The following is a 19,258-nucleotide window of genomic DNA, read 5'->3' as shown; positions in this document are numbered from 1 at the left end:
AAACTACTGTGGAAAGAGGGAGTCCTTTAATAACTTCTCTCTCTCACCTTCAGGGGGAAAACAGTCAATGAATTTAGAAGAATTTTTTATTTTTTAAAAAAGCCTCTCATCCTAGCCTTTATAAGGCTATGCTCTCTGCAGCTGATTCATAGAAAGAAGAAGCAGGGAAAGGAATAAAGAAGAGCTCTATCAAAACAATAGGCTGGATACATCTCCTTCCTCTGGGTCAGACAGCAGCTCTTCCCCCTGCAAGATAGTTAGGCCAAGTGAGGAGCCCTGAAGCCCTAAGGACCTAACCATGACAGCTTCCCTTCTCAGTGAAGAACCTCCACTCAATTGCCTCCAAGAGTACAAGAAGAGGATCCAGACACCAATCAAACCACCAGAGGATAAGAAGAGAAAAGAAGTCATTTACAGGTGCTGAGGTCATCATCAGTTTCTGGAGTAGGAGAGTTCAGACACAGATGCTGAAGGGAGCATCTTACCACCAGGCGGCTGCTCAGGTGGATTTGCAGTTGAGCCATGAAAAAGGAACCTAGGTAGTTCCTGTAAAAATGGCAATACAACCACTCTGGATAATATTTATTGAACTCTGCTAGCGGAAAAGACATAGTTTAAGACAAGGCTAAAGAGAGTACACTTCTTGCCTTCCTTTCTTTCTTTCTTGGGTTTGTCTGGAGACGGGCACACTCATTGTGTAAGAAAAGCCAGGAGAGAGTTTTAACTACTCAAAACAGAGAAGGGGTTGAAAATTAAGCACCCTCAGCCTTTTATGTGTCAAGGATCTTAGCATCAATATCAACTATCCATCTTCTAGAATGGAGTCCAAGAATTCTTATCTTTTCCTCCACTTAAAGAAAAAGAATCCCACTGGCAAGATTAACAGATACTATGATAAATGATCTGATGCAAATGGTAGAAAATCATCACAATAACAGAGAGTAAAATAAAGAAGTGCTATCCTATGGGAACTTTTAGCACAGCTTGTAAAACTGTCATGAAAGTATCCGCCCTCACAAAAAAAAAAATCTACTTGCCGTCCTTTACAATGATCATCATGAAAATGAAGAAGCTATCCCAGATACACTGTCCTGGAAGGCTGCTTTAGCAGATGAGCATGGAGACTGATCTGGGGCTGGGATTTTACCAGCTATTACAAACAGTACCTCAAGTGGGTGCTTTTTGCAAAATAATTTAGTGATGCTCTAGATTTTTGGGGAGGGTTTTTTATCCCACAACTGAATCCTGGCACCTGACTGCCTCTGTCCTGGTAAAATCTAAATGTCAATTACATATTAAAAAAAAGTAAACTTTCCAAATGAAAAAGAAAGTGAAATCTCAAGTTTTCCAGTGCAGCAGGTTATGTAGTTGAAAACTAACACTTTCAATTAAGTGTTCTGTTTCAACCAATATTTACCGGTAAAAGACTGCATAAAACCCCGAACGATCAGCACGCGTATTAGTAAATATTGATTTATACCATAAGTGTAATACCACTACTAGCCTCCACATCCAGTCCATCTGCTTCATGCTAATTAAGAGCAGTTATCATGATCTGGCATCTTTCTAGGGAACTAAATTCATGTATATTTTCTAAAGGAAAAACCCACATGTCCCAGATCGTAGCATGATTTACGGTGTTTGGAAGGAGTTCTAAACTTTGGTTTCTCCTTCCACCCCCATCAAGATGTTGGGAAATTTCTCTACCCATGAAATGTGAACCTTCTGCTCCTTCTGTAGTATTTGCCAATTAAATGAGATTTGCAAACTCTGCAAGAAATCAAAAAGACATTACTTACCTTAATAAATGGTCAAACTAGATCCTAGGTGTCTAATATCCGTTTCCACAGAAATTAAACTGAATCCTCCTAAGGGAAGAACACAAGCAAACCATTTGTGTATTAGCATGATGCTACAATACTGTTCTGTTCCTGTGGTTTTTTTTAAATCCCTGAAACCTTTAATAAAAAATATCACCGTCACCTTGTTACAGTTACCCTTTGTGCTACACTAGAGACAATAGATTTAAGTGAAATGCCAAAAGAGGATTTTATACTTCACTTTTGAAAAGAAATATTTTTCTTCTGACCGTTTAAATAGGATAACAATTGAAATCACTATCTCGGTATATCCTTACTGGATGTACAACTACTTAAAGTCAGTAGCAAATAAGTGACTGATTAAAAGGGACATTATCAGAGTATTTAAACACAAATGTTAGGTTTTGCATAAAAATGGTTTACAAAACCCAAGATACTGTATCTGCATGTTTATTAAAATGAATTAGTTTCCATTTAAACATTCCCATTATGCTTTGATCTAAACACTACCTCACTGTGGCAGGCCATAAAAAAAGAAAAGTGAACAGATTAATTTATTTTCATTGTCCAAGCTTAGTGAAGCACAAGTTAATGGCAGCAAATGGTGAAAAAAAAATTAAAAAAAAAAAAAACAAACATTTTAAAGAAACACTTAATTTTTTAGAAAGTGAGAGAGAGGTATCTGCAAATACCTTTAACTCAGCCCCATCAATATTTGTGATTTTTTTTTAAACTACATTTTTCTTTAAAAAAAGTTTTTTTTCTACCCAGTTGCTACATAAAAGGCCTGCGTGCGCGCACACGCACACACATGGAAACCACAATAAAACTGACTAGACACAAAATGTTGTGGAATGCACAAAGGAAAACATTTTCTAATCTTTCCATAATTATCATTTAAGGTGTTATTTGTAACACCAGTAGCTAAAAACTTTCAAGTAGTATGATTTTTAAGTTGATGATGCCTTTTTAATAGTCTGAAATGTTTTTAGAAAGAACGTAAAGAAATTTGTTTTAAAAAATGAAAACAAAATTTTATGACATATGGTATGACCTGTTAGAAATAAGTGAACTTTAATTTTTAAATTTCATCCACAGTAAAATCTATATTTTACTTGTGGTATCACCCCATTTTTGGCAGTTTATGTACAACATTGTCCGATTGAAATTAAAGGGACTCATGCAAATGCATGGAGTAACTGAATTTCAATATGCCAATTTTAATGCCATTTTACATGGCATTAGCAACAAGAAGTTTGTAGCTTCATGCCGTGGGGACCACACTGACTCCACAACAATGTAGTTATGCCAGTGCAAATTTCCTTCATTTAGATAGGGCTTCTATTAACATAATTCCTGGAGCAGATTACATATAGTGGAAAGTGAACCAGTCACAGCCTTGGTCCACACTACAAACTTATGTCAGTATAAGTAGGTCGCTCGGGGTGAGAATTTTCTACACCCAAGTCACGTAGTTATACCAACCTAACCCCCAGTGCAGACAGCATTACGTCAACAGGGGGACTTCTCTCATCGACATAGCTACTGCTTCTTGGGGAGGTGGAATACCTACAGTGACAGGAGAAGCTCTCCCGTTGGCATAGGTAGCACCTTCACTAAGCGCTCCAGCTGTACCATTGCAGCACTCTAAGCCCTGGTCTACACTACGAGTTTAGGTCAAATTTAGCAGCATTAGATCGATTTAACCCTGCACCCATCCACATGACGAAGCCATTTTTGTTGACTTAACGGGCTTTTAAAATCGATTTCTGTACTCCTCCCCGACGAGGGGATTAGTGCTGAAATTGACATCGCCGGGTCGAATTTGGGGTAGTGTGGATGCAATTAGACGGTACTGGCCTCTGGGAGCTATCCCAGAGTGCTCCACTGTGACCGCTCTGGACAACACTCTCAACTCAGATGCACTGGCCAGGTACACAGGAAAAGCCCCGGGAACTTTTGAATTTCATTTCCTGTTTGGCCACCGTCGCGAGCTCAGCAGCACAGGTGACCATGCAGTCCCCACAGAATGTTTCTACACTCCCCCTATCATCTCTGTCCCTGAGGTTATCGCAGATTAGAAGGCGAAAAAAACCGCACTCGTGATGCCATGTTTTCCAAGCTCATGCAGTCCTCCTGCACTGATAGAGCACCGCTTAATGGATGGAGGCATTCAGTGGCAGAGGCCAGGAAAGAATTGCCGTGTTTGCTTAACAGCAAAAGTATCATGCCTTGCTAGCGATCCTGCCCGAGCCAGGTCGCTGTGTCACATGCACTCCACGCTGTGTCAGCCTTGGGCGGGGTCATGACCACTTTGTGAGCAGGAAGGCCACAGATATAGACATTGCATTAGGTAGCTTCTGTGGCTAGAGAAAACATTCCTGTGAATTCGGCAAAGTCTGTGGCAAAAAAAGAGAAGTCCCGTGACACACCAAACTATTCATAATACACAACCACGTGTTACATAAAGTATAACAGGGACCACACGAGGGATACATTCAAGTTGGGTTTCTGTAGTGTAGTGGTTACCGCTTTCACCTAACACGCAAAAGGTGTTCGAAACAGGTTCCTTTTTCTGACTTCCCTCCTGCATTTTTAGTCTTAGAACAGACCGCGCTGTGAAATTTTACTTTGAATTGTATCAATTATGAGTTAAATAATATGGAAGCTCTCTCTAAATTACAATCCAGGGTTCCTTACCCTTTCAGCTGCTCTGATAAATTAACATTTTTGTTAGGGGTGGGGGAAAATTTTCATAAAGCCTTTTATAGGGACTAAACACTATCTAGGACTCTGAAATAATCTTAACGTGGCCCACAGAGTGCAATCCTTCGTTCTCGATTTGCCATTCCACAAGTTGAACTGCTCCTTACTACTCTCCAGGCTTCATGAGCCATGGGAGCAAGGTGCAGGCTGGGGCAAGTACGACCGCAGGATGTTGCCGGCTGGGAGAGCAGCCTGAGGCAGAAGCCTCCAGCTCGCATGATATTCCAGGCAGGACTGAATCTCCATGAGATGAAACTTAAAGAAGAGAATGACCTGGAGTCACTCCCATTCGGTGCTCTACGAGGAGGATAGCCATGTCTGTCCAGGCGCACCGATCAACCTCAGGAGCACTTCTATAAAATCGACCTGATTTCGTAGTGTAGACGCACCTTAAGTGTAAACAAGCTCTCAGTAACTCGTGCTTTAGCATACAAGGAGAAAAAATGTGGGTCAGCAACATAAGCTGCTCCCCTCTCAGTGTTCTAGGTGAAAGGTGCGAAGATTGTTGCTCGTCACTGGTCACACATAAGTGATAAAGAAGAGAAAAGCCAAGCACCAACTACAGTGAATGGATGTGAGAAGCTGCAGGGTGCTACATAATGTGACAATGACTCAGGAAAATAAAAATGGGATACAGAGTTTTTTTGAGTAAGAGGCCTTTTCTAGGGGCAAATCTAGTCCAAGTCAATAGTGACTGAAAGTTGTTGCCATCCGAAAACTGTATAGTAGTTTTAGTTAAATGACTGAAAGGTGGGGGTCTCAGTCCAATTTCCAACAGGCAAGAGTATACATCTGAGTTATTCAAAACCAAAAATTCTTGTTGTCAGACACCAAGAAACCAAAAATTGAAAGAGCTTGAATGTGAACTACCTACTCGCCCCAGAGGTGGGCTCTCTACGTCAAACTTGGAGTTTATTAGTCAAACAACAGAAAGAAGCTTACACCACTGCTGGGCATGCAGCATCTATTCTACTGTAAAACCGAAGACAATTTCTCTATGGGTGTCAATCTTTCACAAACACTGAGTACGGTTAATGAAGAAAACTGATGCTAATTAAACTCAGTAGCACCCCCATACTAAGGGAAGAATGAAGAACCCTAGTAAACATCCATCCTGGTCTTGATAAATCCCCTTGCTCACCTGATAGTTGTGGGTCGGAAACTCTCTCTGGGACATGGGGGTGTTTAAGCCATCACTATCAGTAGAATAAAAAACTTTCCTTTAGAAAGAGTTTCTAGCCTGTACTGTTGCAAAGCCCTGGCTTACACTCAAAAGTTAGGTCGACATAGCTACAGCACTCAGGGATGTGAAAAATTCACACCCCCTGTGCAACATAGCTATGCTGACCTAAACTCTGGTGTAGATGTGATTAAGTCAAAGGAAGCACACTTCTATCAACCAGGCTACCATCGCTCAGGGAGATGGATTACCTACAGCAACAGAAAAACCCCTTCCATTACTGTAGAAAGCATCTACACTACAGACGATAGCAGCTTAACTATGGTGCCAGAGCAGTGCCATTGTAGCACCTGTAGTGCAGACATGGCCAAAGATAACCTTCCAAATACAAGTGGACATAGTGTCTCCTTTAACCTGCCAGCAGTTCTAGTGCCTCTGTTCAGTTTCCTCCAGCAAAAGAGTGAATTGATAAGATGGATGTTTCACAGGTGCTATTCAGAAATTTGCAAAGATTAATGAAACTTGATAATGTTGTCAATTAGGGTTGGGGTTCCCGGGATCTTTAGGAACTGGGATGGGCTTCTCATTAGGCCACTGGGCCTGGACCTTGTATGTGGTATACCCCAAATCTATCGTACCAGCCTCTAGCTAGGTGTATCTTAAGATTTTTCCAAGCCCTGCTCCCACAAGTACTGTAATTAGTAAATCTGTTTCAACCTGAAACTTAAGTTTGGTGAATTTAGGAGATCAGGTAAAACTGCAGTACAGCACTAATACACAGTTGAAAAAAATCTATGAACAAGCCAAGCTAGATGTGTCAAACTGATGTCTATAAGGGTTGTTTTCACTCTTCTGCCTCTGACGAAAGTTTCACCACAGACAAGAGTGCATGCAGTGTTTGACTGTCAATGACAAGTGGAGGAGTACTAAGCAAGGCAAGTACAAGATACCAGCACTGAGCTGCCCACGTGCTGGCAACAGGAAACATTTTTCAGAAATAAAACATACAAAAAAAGCTAGCTGGGGAAAAAACAAAGAGAAAAAATGTGTGAAAGAGAAAAAAAATTTTCATGGTCTTTCTTTTCTTCAAGAATTAGCTATGGAGCTTGTTTGCTAGCATCAATTCTATCTACATCCAGAAAAATTCTTTAGCAGCAGAAAAAATAATTTGCAGCTGGAAACTACTTATCAAAACCAACATAGTAAATTACTAACAAACTTAATTCTGTTAAAATACAAACATATGAACAATCCCTGTCCCGGATATTCCTTACAATCTTCTCTTTCCAGAAATCGTATCACAGGGTCCAGTCTCACGTATTCATAGCATTCTCACAAACAATCCATTCTCACTTATTCATAGCATTCACTGTTCAGTTCAGGGGCCATCTGCAGTACAGATTTCTGGGATTTTACTCGCTTGGTTTCTGTTGCAACTGGCAACTCTAATTTAGTGATTCAGGAACGTTTTGATCCACATGTACAATCCAATTATTCATTATTCAACAGGCCAGATCCACTGACCCAGAGATCTACATAATACCCAGCCTGTAATCACTTGTAAATACCTTCCCTCATTATTACATTGTGTTCAGAATAAAAACAAATGGGGCTGAAACAGAAGGAAGGAACCCCGAAACGAAACAGAAAATGTTCAAAGACAAAATTAGCATATGCTCCAGGGTTGTCTGTCCCATTTAAAGACATAGGAGGAGCAAGAAAGGCCAGTGAGGATAAACAAGTGCTTGAAAGGCATGTGATAGATGAACAAAGCCCTGGCTGGGATGATTTAACTGGGAATTGGTCCTGCTTCGAGCAGGGGGTTGGACTAGATGACCTTCAGGGGTCCCTTCCAACCCTGATATTCTATGATTAGGTATATAAATCAAACAAAAAGATTAAAGAATGCCAGAGCCAAGCAGGTTGCAACTGAAAGCAAGAGTACAAAATAGCAAAGCAAAATTCAATAATATACTAATATTAATGTAAAAGGTTTTTTAAAGTCTACATGAATTTTGGTTGTGGAGTATCCTTGTCCTGTTAACTGTGTGTATTATTTATTCAAAAAATTTCTGCCTGCCTCATTTGCTCTAATTCTTTGAATCAATGCAAACTATCGCATATTAAAAGATAATTTTCTCTGCTTCCCCTCTATGCTTTGCCCCAATTAGTGTTTTCAGCATCTCTTCTTTGAAGAAAATCAAGCAAGCCATATGTTCCCAGTTTTTCTACAGATTCCTAACTCCATCAGTTTTCCTGCCATGTTTCTGATTCTCTTTAGTATTTCCACTTCCTTGTGAAAGAAAAAGTATGCCTATTTCTGACACCTGCGCCACTCTCCTCCCACACACAAGAAGAGCAGTTTAAGTAATTTCGCCTTTCAATAAAATACTGTCATCAATCTGAGTCCAAACCCTGATCCTCACTTTTTGTTTATGTATCATTAAAATATCTTACCCTGTGATGTGATATATCAGCACAATGAGAAATGGATAAATTCATAAGGATTCAAAGAATCAGTGCAAATAAGGTGACTGTATTAACTATTTAAATAATTCTAAGAGTTGTATACAGGGAAACTCCAAACCATAAACACGGATTTGGGGGGAAAAACTTTTCATATAACACTGCACCGATGATCAGTCTATACCAGCAAGCATGATATGCTCACAAATTTGATTAGCTAAAACTATTACTGTAACTAGATATTGTTCTGAGGCAACATCTGTAAATGTCAAAAGTTTGATGAAAAGATTAAAAAGGTTGACTAATGAAGTGTAAAAAGGATTAGTATTGTCAGATGAAATAGACTACAGATGAAACAAATTGCTAAAAGCTAACCACCATTCACAGGAAGGCTTACTGTTAAAACACTCTAGATACAGACTGTTTTATCTGTCTTAAAATGGTAACTGCAAGTATATTGATAAACAGACGGAGAAGATGGCTTGGTTCATTGCAACTTCAAAGTGCAGTACTTCCACATGCTCTTCTGCAGTCCTACTTATAACTTCCCATAGCAGTGTCCTTTTCCAAATCACAATACAAAGTCTTTTGGCTAAGATCTAGTATTCAGTCTGCTATCTGATATGACCTTTATCAAGGAACAGATGCTGCCCTTGCAGGAGGATGCAATGTCTATTAGGTACTTCCAACTCTAAGTGCTATGTTCCTGTGGGTTAAAGAGGATAGATCTTAACTATATACACAAGAGGAAACTGATGAAGCAAACAAACTGCCAGCCAACACAGCACGGCTTAAAGAGAGCCCAGCTAGCCCCACACCGCTATAACGGCGGCCAACACCAGGTCTGGAGTGGGGAGAGAAGGAGAGAACCTGGGTCACCTTGGGGCTGCGTGGAGAAGAGGCAGGAGCTACCCTTCCCTACCTGAGGGGAAGAGATGCTAGCCTGCCAGCCAAGGTAGCCATATGGGAGTAACTACTGTCTCCTCAGACAAGGGAGACTGCAAAGGAGACCTAGGAGACTCTGGCATCTAAGGTAACTAAGTGAGAAAAGCCCAGAGACATTGTGGGGTTTGGCCTGACCAACTTGCAGCTGCCCCGCCCAAAGGAGCCAGGGACCACGGCAGGGCACTGCCCAAGATCCATGAAAGGGTGCTATGGGAGACAAGACACTCAGCAAATTGGACTAGAGGGGCCACACCACAAACTGAACAGAAAGTGGTAGGAAGTAGCCCAAGGCAGTGGATTTAGACTCCCTGCTAGGATGACCCCACAAGGTTCAGGGGTCGACACACACAGGGCCCTGGGCTGGGACCCAGTGGAGAGGGAGGGCCTGGTTCCCCCAACCACTGCTGCCTAAAAGACTTAGGATCCTCAACCAAACAGGGAGCAGAAAGCTAAGCATGCCAACCACAAGGCCACCCGCCCTCCAAACCACCTGGTAGAGAACCATTTTTCCTTTTTAACCAAAGGGACACTAGTAATTTGAAGCATTGTGCTTCAAGCCACTAACTGACCTAAGTGTAAGTCTGAACTGAAGTTTGTGTTTTAAAAATTAATGTGTAGACTATTTTTGTGTTATAGAAAGTGAAAAATAAATGCCAGTGACTGAGCCAGACATAGCTGCAACAGAAATCCTCCACTTAAATCCTGATCTACAACTACCCTACTATTCTGGTCATGAACTTCTCAACACAGTCTCACTGTGTCAAATTTTGTGATGAAAATAGAGGGACCATGATGAGACCAAACTCATTTTTCGCTTGGAATAGAACCTAGGTCTCCAACAGTGAAAGACTATTGTTCTAAATACTAAACCACTTCTCTGAAGTAGTATGAGTTACAAAAGTGTTTTAAAAGAAGCAATGCAAACGACTAAATAAATAAATAAATAAAACACAATACTAAAAACAAGGCCCAGGATAAACACAGCTCCTCTGATTAAATTTAAAGTCTGGATTGATTTTTACAGACATGAACCCATAAAACAGGGGCTATGTTGAAACTTAACTACAGCAGTACAAATGCCATCTCCATAATAAGCTTAGTGGATTAAAATTTAGCCATTTAAAGCTGATTGACCAACTTGTTATAAAGACTTGTGACCTTGTACAATCCATTGGTGATCTATACAATCCATTGGTGATCTTCCAGAAAACATCATCCTGGCCACTACGAATGTGGAAGCTTTCTACACCAACATTCCACACAAAGATGGACTACAAGCCGTCAGGAACAGTATCCTCGATAATGTCTCGGCAAACCAGGTGGCTGAACTTTGTGACTTTGTCCTCACCCATAACTATTTCACATTTGGGGACAATGTATATCTTCAAGTCAGCGGCACTGCTATGGGTACCCGCATGGCCCCACAGTATGCCAACATTTTTATGGCTGACTTAGAACAACGCTTCTTCAGCTCTCGTCCCCTAACGCCCCTACTCTACTTGCACTACATTGATGACATCATCTGGACCCATGGAAAAGAAGCCCTTGAGAAATTCCACCATGATTTTAACAATTTCCATCCCACCATCAACCTCAGCCTGGACCAGTCCACACAAGAGATCCACTTCCTCGATACTACAGTGCTAATAAGCGATGGTCACATAAACTCAACCCTATACCGGAAACCTACTGAACGCTATACTTACTTACATGCCTCCAGCTTTCATTCAGACCACACCACACGATCCATGGTTTACAGCAGTGGTCTCCAAAGTGGGGTGTGCAAGACGATCGACTGGGGGGGGGCGCAGCAGGAAGAGCGCCGCCAGAGCAAAAGGGCGGCGCGGCAGGAGGAGCACTGCTGGGGGCGGGGGAGGAGGAGGCAGCCCCGAGTCCTCCGGCCCGTGGAGGAGCGGCCGGAAAGAAGCAGCACTTTCCCCTTCAAAGCTGGCCAGAGAGAATTGGCGCTTTGAACGGGAAAGCGCCACTTCTCTCCAGCCGCTGGCTGCCCCTGCTCCTGCTGAGTCCTCCAGCTCATGCTCTCAGGGCCACATTCCGAAAGGGGCTTTAGAGCTGCAGGCCAGGGCCCCAGGGCCCCCTTAGCCCAGGGCCCTGAAGCCCCTGCGTTCCAGGTGGCCCTGCCTGCCAGGAGGTGGGGTGGGGTGGGGGGACGGGACGACAGCTCCCAGAATCGCAGCTCCCAGAATCGTGGCCATGGGGGTGATGCTGTGCTGCGTAGAGCCACCTGCACACCCCCTGCAGTAAACAGGAGCTGCCCCAGGTAAGTGCTCTGCACCTCCTGCCTGCCCCAGCCCTGAGCCTCCTCCCGCACCCCCACCCTGAGCACCCTCCCACACCCTAACTCCCTCCCAGACCCCGCACCCCCACCCTGAGCGCCCGCTGTATCACAAAGTGTTAAACCAAGATTTTCAAAAATAATAAAGCATATTCAATCACATTGCTCTCACTAAAAAGATTAATAATAATTTTTTTTAGTGAGAGCAAAAAGGTTTTTTGTACCGTTAATAAAATAAAAAATTTAAAAAATATTGTTTATTTCATCTTTATCTCATTGTTTTTTAATTTCTATTTTTTGTGTATGTTTTATAATTTACACAATATATTAGTACAGTAGTACATGTATATAATTTATACATAAATAAATATACATATATTGGGGGTGCGTGCTCAAAAAATTTTTACTAATGGGGTGCGCGATCAAAAAAGTTTGGAGACCACTGGTCTACAGCCAAGCTCTATGATACAACCGCATTTGCTCCAACCCCTCAGACAGAGACAAACACCTACAAGATCTCTATCAAGCATTCTTACAACTACAATACCCAAATGCTGAAGTGAAGAAACAGATTGACAGAGCCAGAAGAGTACCCAGAAGTCACCTACTACAGGACAGGCCCAACAAAGAAAGTAACAGAACGCCACTAGCCGTCACCTTCAGCCCCCAACTAAAACCTCTCCAGCGCATCATCAAGGATCTACAACCTATCCTGAAGGACGACCCATCACTCTCACAGATCTTGGGAGACAGGCCAGTCCTTGCTTACAGACAGCCCCCCAACCTGAAGCAAATACTCACCAGCAACCACACAACAAAAACACTAACCCAGGAACCTATCCTTCCAACAAAGCCCATTGCCAACTGTGTCCACATATCTATTCAGGGGACATCATCATAGGACCTAATCACATCAGCCACACTATCAGAGGCTTTTTCACCTGAACATCTACCAATGTGATATATGCCATCATGTGCCAGCAATGCCTCCCTGCCATGTATACTGGCCAAACTGGACAGTCTCTACATAAAAGAATAAATGGACACAAATCAGACGTCAAGAATTATAACATTCAAAAACCAGTCGGAGAACACTTCAATCTCCCTGGTCACTCGATTACAGACCTAAAAGTCGCAATACAACAACAAAAAACACTTCAAAAAACAGACTCCAACAAGAAACTGCTGAATCGGAATTAATTTGCAAACTGGACACCATTAAATTAGGCTTGAATAAAGACCGGGAGTGGATGGCTCATTACACAAAGTAAAACTATTTCCCCATGCTTATTTTTGCCCCCTACTGTTACTCACACCTTCTTGTCAACTGTTGGAAATGGGCCATCCTGATTAATAGCTCACCTTAACTGACCACTCTTGTTATAGTGGGTATGGCAACATCCATTTTTTCATGGCGTGTGTGTGTTTTCCTACTGTATTTTCCACTGCACACATCCGATGAAGTGGGTTTTGGCCCACGAAAGCTTATGCTCAAATAAATTTGTTAGTCTTTAAGGTGCCACAAGTACTCCTCGTTCTTTCTGCTGATATAGACTAACATGGCTACCACTCTGAAACCTATAGAAGAGTAAGATTCAAATCTACTAAAGAAGAACTTTCACATCTTGAGGAAAGAAATACCTTAAATGTAGTTCAAATTCCCATTTAGGTGCTCCATCCTGACTCTCACCTTTTCCCCAATTAAACCAAATATACAAAAAGCTTTGTTTTAAATTTGCATTCATTGTTTAAAATCCCATTCCTCCTATTTAATCCCTCAGGAAAGTTCAATTATTATTTATGACATTACTGTAATTTCCACAGCAACATAATAGTGGCACAGATAGGATACTGCAGCAAACCCATAATTAAGATGGAGAAGAAAGCACTTGATCTGAAGTGGGGGAAAAAAGGCCAGAGGTCCATGAAAAACTGCAAAGTAACTTGTTTTTTGTATTAAGGTTTTGGTTTGCTAAAATCCCCTTTTAAAGTTTCCCTATATTGGTCTGCACAGTTTTGTACTAGTACAACTATTTCAGTCAGAACAGAATGTGCCAATTTTTACTTTTCCTGTGAAGAAGTGAGCAAATTACACTGGAAGTTGTCAAAACATAGCCAGACCTTGAAAGTGCTCTCCCAAACTCTTCTCCCACTTGCAACAATTTTGCATGGGATTCCCAAACATTGAAAGAAATGAAACTAGATCAGAGGTGGGCAAACTACGGCCCAGGGGGACTGTCCTGCCCAGTCCCTGAGTTCCTGGTCAGGGAGGCTAGCCCCCGCTTGTCCTCCCTTCCCCGCAGACTCACCTCACCCCGCCACCAGTGCTCTGGCCCGCTGCTTGCAGCGTGGCTGGCTCTGGCTGGGCTGCGAGCTCCTGCTGCTCTGAGCAGCATGGTAACAGGGCAGAGAAGGGGGTTGGAGGGCTGGATAAGGGGCACAAGGTCCCGGGGGCAGTCAGAGGGGACGGGGTTGGATAGGCATGGGAGTCCCGGGGGGGCTGTCAGGGGAGGTTGGATACTGGGCAGGGGCCAGGCTGTTTGGGGAGGCACAGACTTCCCTACCTGGCCCTCCATACAGTTTCGTAATGCCAATGTGGCCCTCGGGCCAAAAAGTTTGCCCACTCCCGAGTTAGATGGAACGCAACATCCAATATGCAAAAAAGCAAAACACAAAATCCATTCCAACCTAGCCTTCCCAAAATAACATCAGACCAAACAAAAAGCCCAGTCTCTATTGACTGGAGGAGACAGATTTTTGCATGTTTTGGGACATGCTTCAGTGGAGGGTGCCATATAAAAATCTAGAAGAAAAAGACTGTAAGCATCTGGATCTTTCCATTTAACAAACTGCATGTGTCAAATTATGGCTATACTAGATGAACTGAGTTATCTGGGAAGAACAGAGGTTAGTCCAACAAGCTTCTTTCCCCAAAGCTAGTTTTGAGTAGTCAAAAATAATTGCAAACAAGTTATAAGCAAATTAAAATTAGTGTTGCAGAGAAAATCTAAAGAAAAACCAGCACCACCAGAATGGACTAAAAAAAAATAATGTCATCATAATATTCCAGGATATTAACACATACTTTAATTAATGTGAGTCTGCCAAGTAAAAGCAATTACTTCACCAGGAAAGGCACAGATTTACTGGAAATTCCCCTCCCTATCTACCTCCTATAATAGTGGAGAACAGAAAAAGGAGACAAATGTTTTATCTGTCTTCATAAATAATTGTTGCATTCATAAATAATTATTGCAGATACTATAAAGTAACAGAATTACTGAAAAAGTGGATTTACAAAAAAAACCCAAATAATGCTAAATGGCCTTTACAAACATAAACAAAGGGATCCTGTCAATTCACTTTTGGCCCCAAAATTAGATTTTTATGTAAAAGCTTCTCTTTACAAAACTTAAACCCAAAAGAAATGTTTCCATGATTTAGTTACTAATTCCAATTGTAACAGGCTTTTAGTTCCCCCTCTCCACCCAACAAACATTGCCTTGCACTATTTCAATCTGAGCATTGCAGAACTAGTACAAGAGAACCTGAAAGCAAAACTGACTAGACTATTTTAATCGATCAAGCTGAGAGGAAAGGAAGAAATTAAATCATACTAAACAGTAAAAATACAAATATTCAAATTCTCAGCTGTATCTACCCAAGATCTTATTGGTAATAGATGTAAGGAGGTTAGTCAAGACCATGACTGTTCAAAAAAGAAAGCCTCTTTGTGAAGAATTAGCTTTGTTTGTGTTCAGTTTCTTTTCTCTAACATTCAGTTCTGCACTTCCTTCAGCCACGTGAGCACACATCCTTACTTATGATGAGTCTACTCTGACATCCAAGAAAGCAAGAAAAAGATCCATCAGAACCCTTTGGGATACTGATGTCCCTTCTTGAGCAGTTCAACGCATTATCAAAGAATGCTGCATGTAATTCTGGTCACCCCATCTCAAGAAAGGTATTAGAATTGGAGAAAGTACAGAAGTACAATAAAAATGATTGTGGGTGTGGAACAGCTTGCACATGAGAAGATATTAGAAAGACTGGGAATGTTCAGCTTGGAAAAGACAACTGAGGGGGGATGTGATAGGGGTCTATGAAATCAAGAATGGTGTGGAGAAAGTGAATAAGGAAGTGCTGTTTACCCCTTCACAGAACACAAGAACCTGGGATCACCTAATGAAATTAACAGGCAGCAGGTTTAAAAGAAAGTACTTCTTCACACAATGCACAGTCAACCTGTGGAACTCATTGCCAGGGGATGATTTGAAGGCCAAAACTATAATGGGGTTCAAAAATAAGTTCAAGGAGGATAGGTCCATCAATGGCTATGAGCCAAGATGGTCAGGGACACAACCCTATGCTCTGGGAGTCCCTAAACATTTGACTGCCAGAAGCTGGGACTGGACAACAGGGGATGGATCACTCAGTAAATTGCCCTGTTCTGTTCACTGGCTCTGAAGCATCTGACACTGGCCACTGTCAGAAGACAGGGTACAGGGCTAGATGAACCATTGGTCTGACCCAGTATGTCCATTCTGATGTTCTTACGTTCAGAGCAACAGAGCCAATTTTAAGCATAAGCAATGCAAGCAATTACATCCCCGTCCCCTAATGCTAACCTAGAAAAGGTCTCCCCACCTCATGAAATGATATGCTGTAGTGATCCTCCCTTGATACATCAAGTTCGAAGAGAGAGACAACCCTTGGACTCAGGAAAAGCTACTCACCGTCCAACCCTTCTCTGCCTGGTAACTTGGTCCCATAGAAACCAGCTCCAGAAACAGATAGCTTAAGTGTCTTTAAGAAGTCACCAGGAATCTACTGCAACTATTCATGCACAGACCATGAGTTTGCCCCCGCCCTCCCTCTCCCACACAAACACTTCCTATTTCATAACTAGTATTAAGCCGTTTGTGTTGTAAAAAGGCAACGGTCAAAAATGATTCCTGGATGGTAGGACTAAGTCAATTTTTCTGAACAACAGTTGCATTTTCAACAATCTTAAAGATGGTCTGCAAAAGGATTATTTTAAAATATGGCTTATTTTCAGTTTTGCTTCTTCATGATTAATAGAGGGAATTAAAAGTGTGGGTTTGGTTTTTTGTTTTTGTTTGGGTTCCCCCCCACTTTCTTTTACCTCAGAAATACCTGGTAAATCAAATCTGGTCTTCCCCAAGGTCTCAGAGAATGTATATTTAATTCTCACACCTTATATGAAGGGGTATGAATGTTGAAGCGTTTCTTTCTCCAAAATTTTAATTGATCAACTTAACCAGTGTTAACGAATACCAAAAATCTAACTTTTGAGCAGTATGTCTAAAAACCCATCCTCCTCTCAATTTTCACTCTCCCAGCTTTTGTAATGTCACAATTTCACTATATCTCTAGGCACTAGAGAGACTTCCAGAAAAGACTGGACTTGAATTTCTCATGCAAAGTAGCCCAGGGAAACAGAGCAGCAATTAGTAAAGGGACACAGTATGAGGCTGCTATACTTAAAGGGTCCCTGCGTTGGGACCCGTAGCAACGGGTGGGACAGGCCCCCTTCCAACCAACCACTGGGCAGAAGTAGCTACACCCCAAGGAAGGGAATTAGAACTGTGGCACTCCACAGAAGGGAACCACACTACTGGGACTGACTTAGCGGGGAGCTGTGGTTAGCAAACTGAGTCCAAGCAGGGTGGCTCAGCAGGAATGCCGGGCTCACTGAGGCCCCAAGGAGAGACAAGGAGTCCCCAGAGATGCTGTTCAGTACTAGAGGAGGAACCTTGCAACCTAGCTGGACCAACTGAGGGTACTGTGATGGGTTAAGGACTGAGCCCAGGGAGGGCTGCAGGACATTTTAGACTCTATACCCCGGAAGGAGTTAGTTTGTTTCACACATGGACAGAGTGTGACTCGGCTGGAGGGCTAGGTCACGGAAGACCCGCCTGACAAGTGCAGAGACCGGGGGACACTGCATGAGGAGAAAAAGCTCCAAATGAAGGCAACTATGTTTCACAGTGTAACAAAGGGCACAAATTAAAAACAATGGTGTAGCTGAGAATCTTTATTACTGGTGATAATTAAGAAATAGCACAGCTTGAATTTCAGATCCCAGTTTCAGTCTGCAAGCTGGGTAGTTAGAAAAAATATTCTGCATCTGAAATGAGCAAAACTGATATAGAAATCATTGGGACAGTAAGATGGAGAAACCTTAAATTCCACTTTTATAAACTCAGTTTTCAGAGCAGAACCACACTTAAAATAATCTTCAGGGGTTTATAATACAAGTACTCATATTACCCTACTGCATCATTACAAGTCACTCCCATTCTCAATGTATATTGGTTTTAGTACTGTAAGGTATCAAGTTATTAAATGTAAACTTTTATTTCCCTAAAGAAAATAAGAGAGATCACGCTGCCAAAATGATGACTGGTCTGAGACTAGTTTGAGTGAGAGCAAAATTTTGGATCTACTTTTTTGGTGTTGACCAACACTAGAACATAAAAAGCATCCTATTATTCCTCATGCCGTACTGCTCTCCACAGAATGCAAGCATCACCCCTATATATTAACCTACTGCTAATCCCCCTGAGAAGAGTAATACCTCCAGAGAATCCCCGTCAATTTATTGTTTATACAATGTTTTGAAATCCCCAACTGAAAGGTGCCACAGAAGTATTATTGAATTCAAACGGTCAAACTAGGGAAGGAGGGAAAATGATATAGATCAAACATATTGAGGGAAAAATACAATTCACAACCCACTTTCCCCCACTACTCCTCTTCCAATAGTATCTTTACACACCCTGACATTTTATTTATTTATTTATTTTTAACAAACCCTGCCACATGACAGCAAGGAAGGAAGAGTGAAATCTCTTTTGCAGGATTTGTTTAAAAAAAACACTCAAGGGGGACAGCTAAGGTACTACAGTAAAGGGTGCCAAGAACAGAACGTAAGGAAAGGAACGTGGTTTAAAATAAGAAAGGACACAGGAGGCTAGGGTGGGGAGGTGCACATGAGATGACAGCAAGAGATTAAGGGAAGGAGAGAAGTTGGATTTTTATCATTTCAAATGTACACAAATTAATGTTACAATTCTCTCAGAGATATGGTGACAGGAACAAAACAAGTTAACTTTGCTCACAGTTTATATTGTTACCAGAATCCCTTAATGCAACTACACTTTATGTGTTGTACAATTGTAAACATATTATTCTTCAAGCAATGGCTGACAAAAATCCACTTGCCTACTCAGAGTTTGCAAGTTAAAATCATGAACTAAGTGTTGTAGCAAAATGGTACTTACAAGTATAACAGGAACTCTTCCCAACAAGAGAATGGAAATCAGGAGTTCTATGGGATAAGACAGAAGGAATAAAGCATAGTAGGTCAGGTATAAGGAAGTGAAATGAGAAATCTAGTTTGTTAGTAATTAGGGATGGGACATTTTCTTACAGTTTACAAAGGGCTAGGATACCGGAAGGCAATGTGGATGGTGATTTTACATTGACTACAAGAGCTCCTTGCAGGCTTTCACAGACACGTGAACATTTAGCTATTTTTGTTTTCCCCTCAGATCTCTTGATCATCACATGCCTTCCCCCATAGGAAGTAGACTGCCACTCTCCAATACAATATTTGAGGAAGATCTTACATGTTCACTTTGTCTGCTGACAGCACTTCTCCCATGTTTCTATCAGAACTGAGAACCAAGCAAAATTACACTGAATCCATGACTATGGAGGAGGAAAAGGACTAAGAACCTCTAACATGCTTCCCCCCCG

The 19,258-nt window shown here is 41.7% G+C and overlaps 1 protein-coding gene across 6 annotated transcripts in view; it reads right to left on the bottom strand.

Annotated features, from left to right (window-relative positions):
• Positions 1-19,258, bottom strand: part of DNAJC5 (DnaJ heat shock protein family (Hsp40) member C5) — a 66,348-nt gene that overhangs the window by 34,768 nt on the left and 12,322 nt on the right. For 2 of the 6 annotated variants that reach the window (XM_048820678.2, XM_048820679.2), the window contains exons 2-3: positions 18,781-18,827; positions 1,800-1,868 (exon numbers count right to left, since the gene is read on the bottom strand). The exons of 1 other annotated variant lie outside the window; for it this stretch is intronic. The gene's annotated coding sequence lies outside the window, so the exon portion shown is untranslated. The remainder of the gene's footprint in view (positions 1-1,799; positions 1,869-18,780; positions 18,828-19,258) is intronic. 3 more of the 6 variants (XM_048820681.2, XM_048820682.2, XM_048820680.2) reach the window with 2 other exon arrangements.

The sequence above is a fragment of the Caretta caretta genome, chromosome 13 (assembly GCF_965140235.1).
Source record: "Caretta caretta isolate rCarCar2 chromosome 13, rCarCar1.hap1, whole genome shotgun sequence".
Classification (NCBI taxonomy): domain Eukaryota; kingdom Metazoa; phylum Chordata; order Testudines; family Cheloniidae; genus Caretta; species Caretta caretta.
The sequence above is the reverse complement of the archived record's forward strand: the minus strand, read 5'-3'. Positions and strand labels throughout refer to the sequence as shown.